Source organism: Acanthisitta chloris, unplaced genomic scaffold (genome assembly GCF_000695815.1).
Source record: "Acanthisitta chloris isolate BGI_N310 unplaced genomic scaffold, ASM69581v1 scaffold11668, whole genome shotgun sequence".
Taxonomy (NCBI): domain Eukaryota; kingdom Metazoa; phylum Chordata; class Aves; order Passeriformes; family Acanthisittidae; genus Acanthisitta; species Acanthisitta chloris.
This window is the reverse complement of record NW_008686585.1, coordinates 50,999-67,159: the sequence shown is the minus strand read 5'-3', so window position 1 is coordinate 67,159 and position 16,161 is coordinate 50,999. Positions and strand designations below refer to the sequence as shown.

At 45.0% G+C, this 16,161-nt stretch overlaps 1 protein-coding gene across 1 annotated transcript in view; it reads right to left on the bottom strand.

The window, feature by feature from the left end:
• LOC103807497 (reticulon-1-like) overlaps positions 1-16,161 on the bottom strand; it is a 124,056-nt gene that overhangs the window by 56,904 nt on the left and 50,991 nt on the right.

Below are 16,161 nucleotides of genomic sequence, written 5' to 3'. Positions count from 1 at the left end.
CAATGTATGCCCAGCCTGTGCATAAAAACTTCAAGTGATGGTTACTTCACAACCTTCTTCCCAGTCTGACTTAGGGCCTCAGCATCCAATATCCTTAAAAGAAGTCTAACCTCCATAAAAAAACAATACTTTTATTTTGGTTTTTTTTTTTAATTTAAAAAAATGGAGGAGTTTCATCCTAAAGAAACTTCTCATTAAGAAAAAAATTTCTGCTGGACAGAAATTGAGAGGGAAAGTTGTTAGCTTTAGAGCATATTTTCTCTTAAGAGTAGCTACCTTAAATTTGTGAAACACCAAAGCAGAGACTAAATATCCTCATTTAGTGATTTCCACATGTCCAGAAAGCTGTACTCTGTGTGCAACATCTACAAATCATGCCAGCATGAAGGTGGTTAAACCTCTACCCATGCCCATGCATCATTTTCATCCGCTGCCTCTAATCCCCTCTGTAACACTCTCAGTTCCTGGGGATGACGCTAATTAAATTACAAACAATGGCCTCTCTCTCTCTGCAGCCTTAATATAAGCACTGCTCGACCACGGGAACAGCAAGATCCCCCATGGGGGAGGCAGGAGACAGATTTTTATAGGGGCTGAGGGAATGGGATGAGGAGGAACAAAGCCAATGTCTGTGGAGCTAGTGCCTGTGGAGGGCGCAGCCTGTTAACCCCCTGTGCACTGATGCACACTCTATCTCAGAGAGGGCCTGGCTCTTCCTGACCTCTGCTTATCATCCTCATCAGGATGAGTTGCTCTTGACCTGCTCCACATGTGCTGTGTCCTGGGCTGCCACACACAGTGCAAACTTCCCAGTAGTATTAAAGGGACATTGCTGCAGCTGCAAAGCCAGAGGCTGGGAAATGTCAGTGTGAAAACTCCTGAGCTACTTGCATTTTAGTATTTACTTTCTCCTTGCATACATGGAATGACACTATTTCTAAATACCATCACAACTGCTGTTCCCCACAGCCCTCCATGCATTAGGCACGTGCAGCTCATTCAGTGAGCCCTGAAGCAGTTTTTTCCCCAGAACACTGTTCAGTGTGTAGCTGCAGGCTTTACTTTATTGCACAGCCTCACTGAATTTGACACACATCCCAAGCCCTGCACAGAGCCAGAGTGACCATTTCCCTCATCGTAGTTTTGTGTTGCTCAGTGCTATGACAACTTGCAAGCAACTTCTCTTCCCTGGATGGCCTTTAGGATGGGAACAGCTAGCCTCTCATTTTACAAGGGGAAGCCTGATAGTATAAGGGAAAATCAACCCCAAAGTGCCACACCTTGGTTTTCACCCTACTGTGACCTGCACCTGTATCCCCATCCTCACTGGCTGTGGGTGCTGCTGCTCCATCACCAGTCCTCACTGCTAATGTGCTCCTGCACACATGATACTGACAGCAGCTCCATCCCCACACCCTGAGGAGCCCAAAGCCAGGGATTTGTAAGAGCTGCCTTTGCCACAGGAGAGCACAGAGCAAGGGGTGCTACAGCTATAGCAGGTGAAAAATCATCATCACCATTCCCAGTCATTCTCAGACTTCATTTTGGTGTTCTCATCACTACAGAGCACTGCACAGAACTCTTCATAGAAATATTTATCACTAAGACAAGATTCTGCCTCAGAGTGGTGAGAGTCACTGCAGAGATTTTTTCCTACCCATGTGAATTTGGGACTTCTTTTTTTTTATCTCTGTAATTTTACATTTAGCGACTCTTTCACCTTCTATTTTTCTGCCAGCTCACTCAGGGCTGCAAGATGCTTCTGTAACTTGCTGCAGGCAGCTCTCATCCTCACTGCTCCAAATGACTCAGTCCCAACAGCAAAGCTACAGGAGAATGGAGCCTAAGTGGAAAACCACAGCAAAATGAAAGCAGAATAAGGGATAAACTGGGCTGCTCAGCATTCAGGTCCTACCTGAGGTCATTCAGTGCCTTGCAAGGACAGCGAATATCCAAAACACATTTCTAAATGATCAGTAAGCAAAAAGGAAAAGGTTCTTTTCCTTGCAAACATTTTTCTTGCTGAACTTGCCTTTTTGAAAATTATCCATAAATGAGCTTGGATTTTCACAAATGTGTTGGTTAGCTGGAATTATCTGATGCATTGTTTACGCCAACATATTTCAGGCAGTGAATTGCTGACTACAGACTATTCATGCCTGTTGCTGCCAGTATCTGCTGTTTGTAATTTACTATTTGTGCTGGGTGAGTGGCTGTCTAAATCACGGGGTTTCAGGGCTGCTCTTTCATTAGATGCTTCCTCAGTGCCTACTGGACCTGATCCAAAGCCCACTGAATTCGCTGGAAAAGTCCCACTGACTCTGAGTGGTTATGGACCAGCTCAAGATGGCTGTGGAATACTTTCTGCCCATGAAAAATACACCATCACAACACCATGAGTGAGCAAAAATCCATTTCTACAAACATCCCACTATTGCTAGCAAAGAGAGAGCACAAACAGAGTCAAAGGAGATTTAAGTTGCTGTCAAACCAATATTCATAGATGCTGTTTGCAGCTTTTGTTTGTGGTTTGTCCACAGTATATATGAGCCAGATGCACAAGCATTTGCAGCTCTTAGCAATGCTGATCAATAGAGCAGTGAAAGGGCTTCTAATGCATTTGTGTCAGGTGCTTCATAGCAGGAGTTACAGCAAGTCAGGACAGCCACAGTCATAAAGAGAGGCTGGGAAAATACCATCTTATTCCTTAGGTTATTCAGCAGCAGCAGGAAAAAATAACCCTGAAATAGTCATTGACACAAACATCACATTTTCAAGTAGTACAAACCCAGTACTGTAGCAGATGTTAACACATGAGCTGGTTTAAAATGGAATCACTGTCAGTCATAAACATTTTTCCTGCAGTGGTTTTGCAAATAACAATGGGACCAGAAAATGCATTTCCTACTGGAATTCAGAAGGACACAGAGTTCAAGGGTGTGTGAGCATGTTTGAGTAGAGGGAGGATTCACATTAGCAGGACATACAGGGATTTCTACTCTCAAGGCGACAGCAGAGTCAAAAGCACTGAAGACAGCTGGAATTGCCTAATTAATAGGATTTAATGCAACTCTCTGTTTCCACTGGGAATGATTTAAAGCCATTTGTAAAACTGCCTCTTATTTGGGAAGTGTGAATCTATCAGCTATTAGGCTGGCTATTAAGGACATGGAAACCTGTAATAGCTGAGCAGACTTCTGTTGAAGAATGGTGTATTCAGAGCCTAGTTATTAAGCAATGCCCTCTCTGACTTTAAGTTTATTTGGTTCAATATCCGTGGGAAGGAGAAGCCTTGAATAGCACTGGTAATGGATGACAGTATCAGGTCTGAATTTACCCTTGTTACAAAGGATTGTTTTTTTTAATCTGGATTTCACTCAAAAGTGTCCAAAAACTTGCCTGCCAATTCAGGTAAAGCAAAGCTATTCAGCTCCTCAGAGCAGCAGTTGTGCTTTCTCGTAACAGGAGCCCTCGGGAAATAATTTCACTTCCTGCGACCAGCTAAGAAGTAATGGGTCTGATTCAATCACTCCAGCACAGCTGAGATGCTCAGCAAGTTACATGTGTTTTCATCAACTGTAAAGAAAAGAATATTGGAAAATGACTGTTCTGTTCCCTCGGAATGAGTGAGTGCTCCAGAAATCCTCTCCTACAGCACTGGATTTAGAGCTATTTAGCAATCGATGCAGGAAATAATTTAGAAATCATTGGTTCCATGTAGAGTAACTCTTAATTTAAGAAAGGCAGCTGAAACCCAAATTGGATCAAGGCAAGCTGAACTGCTGCAGCACATTGGAAGAGTTAGCTGAGGATCACAGACAAGAAAAAGCATTAATTTAAATAAACTGATTTTTCCCTCCAACTGGAGTATGCTTAGTCTGATCACTTCAGAATGTTGTGTTCAACTTTCAATAAAATGATATGCTTTCATATTAACCTGTCATTCTTAATCTTCACATGCAACCCTGGTGATCTTCACTGGCACAGGCTGATACAGAAGGACATTTGAGCAACCTGGGCTAGTGGAAGGTGTCCCTGCCCATGGCAGAGGGGTTGAAGTGAGATGATCTTGAAGGTCCCTTCCAATCCAAACCATTCTGTGATTCTATGACAAGAAGTTCCAGTTCCACAGGACAGTTGGCCACTCCACAATGAGAGGTCCAGTATTTACTGTCAGTGATTTGGTCAAAGTTATTAATTTTTCAGAAGAAGAGAGGAGGAAATAATCTTTAATTAGACAATGCCATTTTTACAGCCTGGAGCTGTGCTGAGAAGAGAAGAGCTCTTTTGGTTGCAACTGGAGAAATTCAAGGTTTCAGTGACCTTTTCAGACAAAAACAGAATAGCGTGAGCAAGTAGCTTCCAGCAAATTCCTGTGAGTCTCTTAGCTAGTTGACTTTGACTTTTTCTTTGGCTATTGAGCCTCAGGAGTCATTATTGGCTACCCCAGTGCTGCTAGCTCCCAGAAGCAGGGTCTCCCCAGCTCTCTTCCATGTCCATGCAGATCACAGCTTCCTGGTGTGACAAGGTCCACCTTGTCCTGTTTGGACAGTCCCTGACCTGTGGTAATTTATGGACTAGAGATAATAAAAAGCAAATTCCCATAAACAAGGGGAGTACTCTTGTTTGTCTAGCCCCAAATGATGCTAGAGACTCTTGAAGGCAACACAACATTCCCGGTACCTGAGTCCTTTAGGTGTCATCAAGAGATTTTAGATAACATAGAGGCCAAAACTGAGCAATGAGCATTTTCCAGCACAGCAACTTTGCTCTGATCCAAGACTGATGAAGGCACTGCAGAGCTCAGGGATATGCAGTAACTTTCTTACAGCACTGAGACTAAAGTCTGTCTTTTAAAAAGATATCCTGTGTTGTCTTAAAGGCTCAAGGAAGTTCTGGGGCACTTTGCCAAGCTTTTCATTTTATTAAGACCCTCTCACGTAGACAGGCTGATTTCATAGCAAGGCTGTGGGAGCCATCATGGCATCCCATTGCACCTGATGGTGATGAGGAGTGTCCCATTGCCTAGTCCTTGCCATCACCCAAACATCTCTATCTGGAGATCAAACCACAGCTGGGGACCCTCTCTGCTGGCCAGCACAGACCATGTTTCTCAGCCCCACATCAGCAGCTCACATTCCAGTCTCTCCTTAATTTTTAACATTCATCTAAGACCATCAGATAACTGCATCTGCCTGCTTTCTTCCAAATACACACAAAAAAGTAGATATTGATGCCTCATTGTTTCTTTCTAGTTTCCCAACTCAGTTACTTTCCCTTTTAAAACTCATATTGCCCTACTGTGTTCTCATGTAGCCATATACATCTCTATACAGATGTTCAGTGTTTCATCACTTTTCCACATCTCTTTACAGTACACAGATGGACCAGCAGTCCAAAATCTGTCACCAAATTCAAAGCACACACTGTTTTCTTATATCCAGACCAAGCTGGTTTTTCCTCTCTGCTTGATTTCAAATCCAACTTAAACCTCAGGAAAGCTCTGCAGATTTTAAAATGTCCTTTGCTACTACTTTCCTGGCAGCAGCAAGGGCAGCTTGCATGAGTGGCAGAGGCATCTCTCAGCCCCAACCCAAATAACACAATGCTTCAAAATAGGCTGGCTACCTCCAGGGATATTCAAGTGTACCACTTGGGAGTCGTGCTCTCAATTCTGCAAGACCCTTCTCCATGGATTTCCTAACCCAAGGCACTTCAATATCCATGCAAAACTCAAATGTACTTGAGCACTTGTGTGTCAACTCAAGTAGACCTTGAAACCTAAACAGCTGAGCCCCTTTATGCCAAGCACAACCATCACTGTGCTGTGGATAACCTCACCAGATCAGCTCCCAGTGGCCCCTGGATTAGCCTTTCTCAGTTAAGAGCAGCTGTCAGCCCTGAGCTATCCCACCTCCAGACGCTTTGGGTTAGACAGACAGAGCAGCAAGCTGCTTACAGAAGAACTGCACCAGGCATGCATCCCTGGAAGCAGTGCCAGCTATTCCCAGCTGCCAGGAGATGGTGCTCTTTGTTTTAGCTCAGGATTTCCAAACCCACTTTACAGGTTAGCAACTTCTTTTCCTCCAGAACTCTGTCTGCAGGAAAGATATAACTCCATAAATCACATTTGCAAACATGAATGGCCATACCCCAAGAGTCATTTGGGGGATTCATTTGCACAATAGATGTTATGAGAAAACTGGATGTATCAGAAGGATACAAGCTCCTATTCTATTATTACTTCTCCCTGGTTCTCTGCATGGGTCCTGAATGTGTTGGGGAAACTCAGAGCAGCAAGAAGGCTGCTTCCTGCTGGCTCCAAGCAGCTGACTGTCTCTGCTTCGTTCCCGGGGACAGCAATGACTCAGTGCATCAGCTGTGCAAGTTATTCATTCTTCCCCTGGAGATTCTGCAGCAGCAGAGGAAATACTGCCATGCATAGAGGCAAGTGCTGTCTCCTGTGCAGGTAAGAGGGCAAAAGGACAGGGTGGAAAAAACAAGCTTAATTCTCTTGACACTCTCTGGTTACTGCATTGACTTCATTGGAATGACTTCTGATTCATTTCCCCTGAGATGGAAGCAAGTCCTAAACTCAAATTAATGACAAGCTTTGGTGCATGTAAAACACCTCCTCCAGGTTAGTTTGCAGAGGATATGAGCTATTACCTCCTCCAGCCCCAGAGATTCAGCTGTCTATTGTAAACAGGCATTGCAGCTTCCAGTTTCAGGGATCCCCCCATTTCACTCCTCCACATGCTAAATACATGGGGGAATGGGGGTCAGCTGGGATTCCAGCCCCTCAATAACCTTGGCTGCTGAGGATGAACATCCTTTATTCACTTACCACCTCCTCATAAGCACAGAGGCTGAAAGGGGGGAACAAACTCCTTTCAGATCCCTGGAAGCCCTAACACTTTTGGAAGCTTCATTTTGGGGGCTGCCTGGTTGAGATGTTCCCCCAAAAGCTGGTGGCAGGTCACCATCATGTCATGTCAAAGCTTGGGTTTTCCCTGTGGCTTCCCAAGACACCATCTGGGGTTTGTCCTGTTGCCCCAGGCAACTTTTGGCTCCTTCCAACAACTGGGCAGGCACTGGCTCCACTGCAGGGTGCTACAGCCCTGTCTGTGGGAGGGATGTGTTAGAAACACTGTTGAGCTGTTAATAAGATTAAGACAGATCCACTCTGGAGCGCACAGGATGCACAGTGCTGCAGGCACTGCCATCCCAACAGGCTGTTAGCAGCATCTTTGTTCTTGTCATGGATTCTGCACCACATCAGCTATTGTCTCCCTGTCAGTGCCTCTCCAAAAAGATATCAGGGTCTCCCTTTTTGGTAGGTACTGTGGGTGTTGTGGAGCACCCCAGATCAAGCCAAGCTAGAGGAGCAGAGCTTAGTTTAGAGGTGCTGAATATCCTCAGCTCCCATAGACATCCACACGGCTCACAGCATCTGATGGGATGCTCAGCAGGTGCCTCAAAGCCAACCAGCAGTGTGCAAAGTGAACCCTTAGTAAATGATTCAGCAGTTGCCACTCCCACATACCCTCCAGGATTTCTAATGCAATCAATGGTCTCTGAGAGCTCAAATTTGACCTGGCACTAAACGTCCATGACATCCCTCCCCAGTACTTCGGACAGCATGAAAAATTGGGAACATCAAAAAAAGAGCCCTGAGAGGAGCACAAGGACCACTGAAAACATGCACAAAGTTGCAAATACTCCTTCTAGAAGTGCAACTGCAGTAGGTTTTCATCATTATCAGAAGATGATACAAATATAGTTTAATAAGTTTAAACAAAAATTGGGTTCAGGACAAAATGCAGATTTTTAACTCCTGTAATAGGAAGTAACATGACTGGTCAGAAAGGTTCAGCAACACTAAGGTACTGCCCAAAGTGCCATCAAATGCACTTCGCTAGGGAAAATTATATGTGACTTATGAGAATAATTCATTTTTATTTCACTGCAGCCACATTTGCCCTGGAATGATAAAAATCCATCAAGTCCCAAGACAAAAATACTCCAAGCACTAAGTGAATTAGCACCTAAATCATGCTATTTGATGACTTGAAATGGGGCCCAACTGCCTTCAGAGCACTAGACACCAATCACAAAATCCGTATGTGTTTGGCTACGTCTCATTCATCTTTAAGTTCTAAAATACCTAAATCCCATTTCCAACATGATGCAGGAACCTCAGCTATTCGCTGTTTTTACCCCCAGACTGCTCCAAAGCAGCTGGTCATGCTTCAAATTCAGGCCAGGCTGGTTTTCAGTCTCTCCTGTAGAAACACCTCTTCCCCTGCCACAGCCTCCACCCCAAGGCCCTGACACAGGCATCTTCAACCCATCCAGCCCCACTTTTGCTGGGTCCCAGTTACTTAGAAATTCAGCTCCTCAGGATTGCAGTAAGATAAATCCCAGCCATGTGGCTGCAGATTCCAACTCAGCCTGGAAAAGGGAGAAATGCCAACGCCAGCTGCTTTTGATGCTGCAATAAACCCAAGACAGAAATCATTGCCCTACAGCTTCAGGGTCTTCCACAGGGAGCTAAAAGCCAGCCATGGAGAAGGGTTTTAGCTGAAATAGAAGTCTGAGTAATAATCTGATACACATCTGGAGGGACCTCTGAGTCTTCTTTTATGCCACTTATACCTGATTGCAACACTTAATGGAAATCCAGCTATTAAAAATGAGAAAAAAAAGGCAGAAAGGCTTGTCTTGCACTTGGCCTTGGCTTCCCATCCCCCAGGGTTGAGGCCACCCCAGTGGCATTAATCTTCCAGAGAGACAGAGCGACAATTCCAATGAAGTTCAGCTGAAATCACTGAGGGCTCTCAAGAGGAAAATTAATTTTGTGACAATGCATAACACCTACAGTGATGTGTCAGGCACAGTAATTCAGGGAGAAAACCAGCTGTCAGGCACTGTGGGCTGGGGTAAATCAGGAGTGACTCCATCAAAGGCCCAAGAGTTACACCTGCATAAAACTGTCACCAGGGAAGGAAGTACGAGGCCCTAGGAGCCAACAAATAGAGTCTAAAGACAAGGCATTACTGTCCATAAATCAGGATCAAATCTAATGCCCAAGGGACAGCAGGGAAATCTAGGTCAGAGAGGACATGTCGGCGTGAGGCTGATGCAGGCAGAGAGAGCTCAAAAAATCATCATCTAACTCTTCCTACCTAAGGTTTTCCCACCACAACATGACCTGCTCCAGAAAGACCAGAGGACCAGCTATGTTGGCTCCTGGTGTCCACCTTCATTGGCAACAACAGAAACATTAGGAGAAAAGACCTTGTATGGCATCAAGTAGGATCCAGAATACATGCTACAAGGAAAACATTTGAAGAAAAAAAGAGAAATGGGGAGGTTCTGCTGAGACAGGCGAGACAGCAGACTGATCTAGTGCTAATGTGGTTTTCCTGCACTCTATTTCTAGAAGGTGGTGCCACCAAGGGTGCATCTGAAAGTCAATCAAAAAGTTTCCAAAAGTATATTAAAAGTTAAACCTCTCAAAGTAGTGCAGAATGTGGGGCAGAGCCACTGCAGTCATAAATCAGCATCAACTTGCTGGCTCCAGCTTTGGCTTAAGGAGGATCAGGCCATATGTGCTATATCTAATGCTGTAAGTGTCCTTGCCTTCAAGGTGTCTCCTTTCCTTACCTGCCACTCTGTCTCTTCTCCCATAAAAGATGAGTTTACTCCAAGAAGAGACAGCAAATATCCTTTGCAGACATCTCACTTCCCTGAAGGATATTTTTAGAGGCTTATCCTACCCTTCACTCCACCTTAGTGAAGAACCAATACAATTACAAACCCTCCACCTCCTGACTGCAAATACATGACACTTAAACTATTTGCCCACCCAGGAGAGCAGCCAGAAAGTCTGAAGTCTGTGCCCCAAGTAGAGGAATAAAGATTTCAAGGACCACAGGTTAGTTACCCTCCCTGAGAGCCCAGGAGATGCTCCTGCTCCTTCCTGACTCAGCAACACTCCATATCTTTCCATTCACAAAGCTCGAAGGCTTGCAAGGCTTCTTGTGGGACTTCTGTGGTGAGCTGGGGCCTGGCCAACAGGTTGGCTTGTCCATGGGCACCTTTCACAGACACCTTGGATGTCACCCACAAGCTCTTCACTCCTGGATACCCCCAACCTGGGGGAAAGAAGCAGTTCTCCTGTGCTCTACACGTGCACACCATGCAGGCAGCACCATGAGCAGCTCTGCAGACTCACCCACTGCTTCTTGCGATTAAAGACACCCAGGACATTGGTATCTTTGGCTCTGGCCCTCCTCTGTCCTGCTGCAGCCAGCAGTGCAGGGATAGGGACATTGCTTTGCTCTAGGGCAGGCAGCTGCTCACTGCTTCTCTGGAAGAGCACAGGAAAGCCAAGGCAAAGTCATGCCTCTGCTGTCTGCAGGAGCACCCAGCTCCCTGCAGTCAGAGTTGGTGGCTAAATCACCATCTTCTGCAGGTTTAAAAACAGCCAAGGCTGCACTCCTGAAAGCTTTTGAGGTTGTGGTAGAGCAGCCTTGATTCAAACCAACCATTTGCTGAATTATTGTGTGTTATTAAAGCAGGAGGAGGCAGCAGCTTGACAGCTGTGCCAGGACCAACCTCTCCATCGGGCACATCTCTCTGCCTTCAGCGGCACAGCCTGGTGTGTTGCTTTGAAAATGAAAAGCTGGGGATAATTACACAAACCATGACACCTTATGCAGCTTCCCCAGAGTCTCTGCCACAGAAAGGTCAGGTGCCAGGTAACTGTGGAAGCTGCAAGGAAAGCAGGAGCAGAGAGCCCTCCCCTTGCTCCTCCTCTGCCTGACCTCCCCGCGGTGTGCCGACTACTGCTGAAGCAGTTCTTGTGGAGTGGTTATTGCACACCATTGCCTCGCCCACATCTGCTGGAAGATTTCTATGAAAAGTTGCAATGAAAACAGATTTTTTCAATCACAGGGAGGTCTGTTTTCCTCCAAAAAATGTCCCTTCCCCCAGTCAAACGCTCAAGACTCCAAACCTGCTGCCACCCTGACCTTAGAAGAGGCAAAACACACTGAAATAGTTTCTTATTCAGCCCAGGGATGTTTCACATACTAAAGAGCTGAAGGTTTTTAAGAAAAATAACAGAAGGAACTCTCAAATGCTATCAGTAGAGGTGCTCCTGCTTGAGGAGACAGGATAAATACATGACCTACACATCAACTTTCCTGCTTCAGGCTCTAGAATGAGCTACTTTTAAAAGAGCTAAATGACAGTCAGATTTGCAGCTATGATGATCAACAAGGACTCTTCCATCCCAGCAGATACAGCAGGTACAGCATTTCAGCTGAGAAGAGAGAAGCTTCTAGATCAAGTTCTGGACAGGACATCTCTGCAGATATTGCTGATTCACCCACAGGTTTGTGCCACAACGATAAAAATTTCTAAAGAGAATACGAAAATATGGCAAGCAGCCTTTCTACTGTGTTTTCAAAGAGATAGAAGAGGACATCCAGAAAACTTCAGGAGAAGTGAAGCAACATATCCTCTGGGAAAAGCCCATTTTTAGAGTCTTCTGGTAGCAGTGTGAGTGAGCCAGAGGGTATTTGGAAGAGCATGACTACCAGCTAAGCTTAAGCATTAGAATCATAGAATGGTTTGGAAGGAAACTTAAAGATCCCCTGCCATGGGCAGGGACATCTTCCACTAGCTCAGGTTGCTCCAAGCCCCATCCAACCTGGCCTGGAACACTCCCAGGGATGGAGCAGCCACAGCTCTTCTGGGCAACCTGTGCCAGTGCCTCAGCACCCTCACAGGGAAGAATGTCATCCTTAAGTCTAATCTAACCATGGCCTCTGTCAGTTTAAAGCCATTCCCTCCTGTCCAAAGTCCTTCTCCAGCTCTCTTGTAGCCCCTTTAGGTATTGAAAAGCCACAACTGGGTCACCCCAAAGCCTTCTCTTTTCCAGGCTCAAAACCCCCAACTCTCTCAAGTCTGTCTCCATAGCAGAGGTGCTCCAGCCCTCTGAGCAGCATTGTGGCCCGACTCTGGACTTGCTCCAACAGTTCCATGTCCTTCCCATGCTGAGGACCACAGAGCTGGACACACAACTCCAGGTGGGTCTCACCAGAGTGGACTAGAGGGGCAGAATCACTCCCCTCACCCTGCAACCCACCCACAGTGTTTTTGATGCAGCCCAGGACACAGTTGGCTTTCTGGGCTGCCAGCACACAGTACTGGCCATGTCCAGCCCCTTTGGCTTGTGCTTAAAAATAGAAAAATAATAATAAAAAAACCTAATAGCCTTCTTGGCTATAATCTTGGTGTTGGGAAACAAAGAAAAAGTAATGAGTAGTGAGGGAAACTTTATCTTGTAGTTTTGACATTCAGTTTTCTCTGCTAATCAACTCATAACATACATACAGGAAAGCAGTCAAATGGATCAAGTGATAACAAGAGAATTGAGGCACTAAGAAGTCCTGGATTGAGTTCCTCACATGCAGTATTGGATACTGGCTAATCATTCATTGCTTTCAAAACCTCAGCCAGGGTAGTGTAAGTGCATCACTGGATAACTCTGCTCATGGATGCAGTGTATTCCCCTTGGGCAGAAGCTTGGAGTGCCAAGTGTGTGTGCAGTGCTGCAGACTGAACATGACTGAACACCCAGCAGGATTCTAAAGGAGACAAGAGGCAGCCAATGAACAGAGATAAAATAAGTGAGAGCTCATGGACTAACTCTGCACTGTAAAACAAAGAAGGACCCACACAGGGATGGATAGGGCAGGGAGAAGAGACTTCTGCTATTCATCTTTTCCTTGTCCTCTGGCACAGGAAAAAAACCAGGAGCCAGGTGTTTGTGTGGTTTGTTTTCTTTGTTTAGGAAAAGAACAGAAAGATGCAGAAAAGCTACAGAAGATGGCACAAGTACTGGAGGGCAGGACACCTGAGACCAGTCTGGAGGAGGAAATAACAGAGATAAATTTATATTGTACAGAAGGGGGAAGAGAGGAGGAGAACAGGATTACAGTCTATAAATATTCTCAAGGTACCAGTATAAGTGAAGGATGGGAATTAGTCAGAATCTTAGAGGATGGGAGAAAATATGGCTTGAAGTTAAGATATAAAATTAGGCTACATTTCAAGATGTATTTCTTGATGGAAAAGGGCAGAGGAGTGGAACAGGGAGCACAGGGGTGCCCATATACCATGTCCCCATTACAGCACTTCTGGATGGACCTTAGCAGGCAATGAACTCCAGTTCTGCCCTTCGAGAGGGTTCCAGATGTCTCTTTTTGGCAACACTGTCAACAGTCAATTTTGTTGTCTTGTAAATTAGCACTACAGATGAAAACTGAGCAAATAAGAGACTCTTCAGTTTGGCAAGAGAGAAAATTAAAGGGAAGTAATTCTGCTACTGAGCTGTAACAGATTTTTTTTTAATGATTTTTTTTAACCGTGAAACAAAAACAAACCAATAAAAATCATTCTAGGTCAAATCAATTTAATTTGACCTGAAGCTAAATGTCAGATCTAGTTTACAGCAAACTTCTAATACCAAAAGGTCCCTCATGGCAGCATGTGCAACATGGTGCACAAGGGAGACTCTGGAGGGTGCCCTTAATTTTCCCTACCTCACCCCAGTTGCACCTAACAGGCTGCAGCTCTCTTCGGAGCCAAAGGAGCATCTTTTATTTTCTACCCTAACTTCTCCCCAAGTCAAATCTCCAGCATAGCACCCACCTGACCAAAGCCCTAAATCACACTCAGACCCATCAAAGTTCACAGCACTTTGGATTTAAGCCCATGAAATTATTCACCACATTGTACAGTTGCTATAGTAACATCCTATTGAGTATTAATATAAATCACTGTCCCAAAATCCCATCTATTGGAAGGAGTTGTGCAGAAGGGGCAAGAGCCATGTTTGCCTGCACAGCTTTCCATTCTCCATTGCTCCCAGCAGCAGGTGATCCAGGCAGGGGATTAAACATGTCCTTCCTTTCCTCAGCTCTGTCAGTTGTGGCACTGAGCTATGGGAGGCTAAAGGCAAAGGGCAATGGGCTCAGCTTCTCCAAAGCAGCTGCTGTTTGAAGCTCCTTCTTCACAGCAACCTGCTAATACATTTTCCATAAGTGAATGAACAAAATATGCTTTAACTTAAATGCAGGCAATGGGTATTTCTGTTAGCCCAAGCAAACAAGGGAAAACTGAGCCCCTTTCCACTCCTTTGTTCACAAGAATTTAGACTATGACCCTGAAGAGATTAAATTTTTCAGTAGACCTTTCTGAACACTTTCCTTTCACTGAAAAGAACAATAAACTTTTTTTTTCTGTTGAATGTTAGAACAGTGCACATTCCTTAGCAAACATGAAATTAAGTCAGTGCAGAGCTGTGGATGAACAAAGACTGGATGGAGGAAGAACCAGGCTGCATCATGCTCTAAAGCACAAAGTCACTACATTTTTCCACTAAATTCCTCTTCCAAGAGGAAAACTGGCTTCCAGCATTTAAATACAACTGGTTTATTAGGCAATGGCTTTTCACAATAAATTGGGAATTTTGAGAGGTTTAAAACAGCATTTGATGCCTTCTTATCCAGATGCCACATGGCTCAGGTGATACATCTCTGCCCATGAGGGTGGCAAATGTCTATGTCAGCCCTGGGACTGTAACCAAGAGCTTCCAAGGTTCATACAGCTCCCAGCCTGACCTGAAATAGCCCAAAGACAATAACTAATGTTTTCCTCCTTTAAAAACTGGAAACAGGAGAGATCAGGGAAGTTGAAGATGGGAGACTGCATGAAGAGCATTTCCAACAGACTATTTATATCCTTCCTGGCTCAACATCCACTTTCCCTGCAGCCATTTAACACAGTTTCGCAGTGTGAAAGGGCCTTCATGTGGATAAACATTCAGGTCTGTCACTGTAAGGTACTCACAACATATGGGCAGACTCTTCAATTTTAGCATTTTCATCCAGCTAAATACATCAGATACAGGTTTAAGGATTTTGTGCCAGCTTTTAACCAACATGACAAGCATAAACAGTCATTCCAGTGAGATATTTCTGTCTGCACATCCAGGATGCTATTAAACACCTCCCTTGGCTGCCATCCCTGCTCCCAAGCCAAAGGCTGTGCTGGCAACTCAGGTCAAGCTCCTGTTTTGGGGGATTGAGAGTCCCTATCTCCTGCCTGGACCTGCCTTGGGGTGTCTCCAGGTGGGTCTCACCCAAGCTACAGTCCAACATCAGATTAGTCTTCAAGGGAGAAAGCAGAAATGGCTTTCCCATCCTAACAACATGCTTCATCCCCCAGCCCAGTTTACCCAGTCTCTGCATCTTTCAGCTAGCTCTTGAGTCAGCTTGAAACCTCACACAGATTTCAGACATCTCTGTACCAGGTGGCTAAACTGCATCAGAGATCTTTGGCACTTGCCTGCCCCAGGAGCTACATGGGCAAAGCAGCCCCAGCAAATTTTGGGTAGTGATGATCAGAAGGAAACAGCTGAGAAGGGAAGTGAAAAGGATGCAGAGCCAAAAGGAAGACCAAGGAACATTGGCTAAGAACAGGGAGAGGTATTGGGAGTGTGGAAAAACATGGCAGAGCAGGGTGGAAAGCAGAGAGAGAGAAAGATATTGATGTGGAGGGAGTGAAATAGGCAGAACAGAGTGAAAATTAAATGAAAGAGCAATGCAGAAGAATTAAAACAAAGCCATGGGAACAAAGGACGAGAGAGAGACAGAGAGAGAAGAAAGCAGAGACTGGTTTATGAAACGGGTGAGAAGAGACAGAAGAAATTTTAGAAGCTCTAGAACACACATACCTGTCTGTATGTACACTCTGGAGGTTACTACATTTGATGTACACTTCCCTCATTCATATTTATCCATCATACATTTCTGGGACAGTATTTTTAACCATGTACAGAAACACATTAGGAGCTTTTCTCACTTCCATTTTGGAGGAAGGGCCAGGCACTTCCCAGGCACAAGGCAAATCTCTTTTTAGCATAAATTCAGAAAGACTATCAGAGCAAACCCAACGCCTATGAATAAATAACTCTGTTTCTGTGGAGGAGGCGGTGGCAAGGAGCTATTCTCAGACATGCACCCAGCCCCGAAGAGGAGGATGTTTGGGAGTGAATGAGGAGGTGTTGGCCTCCCTGCATGG